Here is a 2,623-nt window from a genome sequence, read left to right as displayed (position 1 = left end):
GATTTATGACTAGTTTTTGGAAATGCATATGTTTTATCCCTTTTCTTAGGTTGCATGTCAGTACTCACCGTATTGATCCTTCCTGAATGCTACATTTTTTAATGATGTAGGTTCTGAGGGCTTTTCTTCTATTCTTGTGATTTTGTGCAGACTTAGGTGGTTTGATACCCTAATTATACAGTTGGTAAAATTGTAAGCTATCCCTTTCGAAAAGGCCTGGTTTTCTTTAGTTGTCTTTTACTCTTTTCAGTACTTTTGTTTTTTTTTTTGGCATAGACAAGGTCATGTCCCGACTTGGTTAGTATTCTTTGGATTAAATGCTTTGTGGACCAGTGTTGGGTTGTTACTTTATGGATTTAAATCTTGCATCATAGACTTGATCTTTTGCTTATTAAACTCTCTTTTTATTCTAGTGATTAGCTTCTACACTTTCTTATTATTTTCATCCTCTTGAGGTAAGGATAATGGGTTCATCATAGGCCCTGGTTGGTTTAGGATGCCCATCATGGACAGGGTCCAATTCTTGTTATGACCAGCTTGGTATTAGTGTACGGTTTAGGGTCCCCGGGTATCCATAAACTAGTGTTGGATAGAGTCTCTTTTATGGGTATTTGACGCACCACACTTACAAGGAGGGGCTACAAGTCATTTGGGAATGTTTCCCCTCTTTGCGTTCTATTTCATTACAGAGAGCCTAGTTATTATGAAACTTCTCTAACTCATGGCTTACTCATATTTCAAATTTTGCCTCCATAAGGATCTGACAGTCATAGGAAATCAGCTGGAACCTCCATCCCAACTGGGGGAAATACAGAGGAAGTTTGCCCTACTCATGGGATGCAGACTCGGTATAGGGCCCATACTCCCCACTTCACTGCTCCACCTGGGTTCTATTGGTACCTTCTAGTCTACCTCTAGATTCCCGACCTAGTGTTACCCCTACTCAATCCCTTTAGAGAGATATTCCAAATATTGAGTACCATTAGTCTATTCACATGCTTTCTCAGATTATGGAATCATAGTCTTATCATCTTGATATACATGATCTTATGAATGGATGAAAATCACATAATAACACGTCAAGATTTCACTAGTCAATTCACCTAAACATTTTGACTAACACTTAGGGAGCATTGGCATTGAACATATCAATAAACATGTAATACTATCATGGATACTATGTTCAACATGTAATTCAAGAGTTCAACATAAAGTTCACATAATTCAATCCATAATTAACTAGTTTTAATGAAATTTGAGATGGATCATGGAATTTAAAACCTATTTAACATCATAATCAAGATTACATTCAAAATCCAATATGAAATCTATGAAATCAATTAACTTATAGTTTACAAGAGTTTCTTGAACTCCAAGGGTGGAAGAAAACCCTTGAATAACCACTTCACATACCTTGGTACTTGAACTAATGAAGGTTGATAGTGAATTTTGCCCTAAAAATGATTAATTTCATATTTTGGGGACTGAATATGGGTGGGAAAATGACCCAAATATCCTCAAAGATGCAGAGTTCTAATTACTGAAAATGTACCCAGCAATGCGCAGTCTGACACGCCGCGTCGATGGGGTCAATGCGATGGCCGATGCGCCACATTCAGTCTGCATCGGCTTACTGGAAATTGGCACTGAAAGCTGGAAAAAATATTTATCAATGCAATAGGTGACGCGGTGCATCGAGATCACGTTGGTCCACTAATTTGGACTTCCACATGTGTTTCAAACGATGTTCAAAAAACCTAAAACTTGTTCGGGAATACCTACTGAAATTTCTAAAATGAATCAACCTAAAAATCCATATTTAACGGTAGTAAGGATCGTGAAATGAGATCGCCAACTTATGAAGGCTAAAATAGTTCTAAGTATAAACACTTAGCTGAAATTTCTAAGTCTGGGACCTCTTTTCATGCTATACAGGACATGAATTAGGCTAAGATTTTATGGGATCTTACAATATCTCTCCCTTGGGAATATTCTTCCTACTAAGAACACTATTGGGCTGAATTTATATACAGTACATGCACAACGAGAGCATGATTTCATGAGTGAGACTACTGATATATTGAGATTTCACGCCGAACATGCATAACTGAAGCATGACTGAATTCTGAAGACATGACACATGACTGAATGGGTTCATGAGAGTATGCTTGATATGAGAATGCTATGCAACTGAATTGATAGCTAACTCATAAAGGAAATCGGAGTATGGATCTGAGCAAATTAAAGGAAAATCGTTACCTTGAGTTGAGTATGGGTTTGCGGAGAAGAGGTAAGGATACTTGGTCTGCAAATCTTCTTCTTCTTCCCAAGTAGCTCCCTTAACGAATTGATTTCTCCAAAGAACTTTGACTAGAGAAACTTCTTTGTTACTCATTCTACAAACTATATGATCAAGGGTTTCGACTGGGATCTCTTCATATGAGTGTAAGACCCGAAAAATCTTACATTGATAATCAGCTCTTTTTGCTACTAAAAGTTTTTTGGAAGTTCCAACACTTAGAATATTTTATCTAGGTGTTCAACACTTAGTCTCATTTTAGACCTCCAAACTTTGGGGATTTATTTGATGACCTTTCTGACCTCTATTTTCTGATTTTCAAGT

The sequence above is a fragment of the Capsicum annuum genome, chromosome 5, assembly GCF_002878395.1.
Source record: "Capsicum annuum cultivar UCD-10X-F1 chromosome 5, UCD10Xv1.1, whole genome shotgun sequence".
Taxonomy (NCBI): domain Eukaryota; kingdom Viridiplantae; phylum Streptophyta; class Magnoliopsida; order Solanales; family Solanaceae; genus Capsicum; species Capsicum annuum.
Note: the sequence above shows the minus strand (reverse complement) of the source record.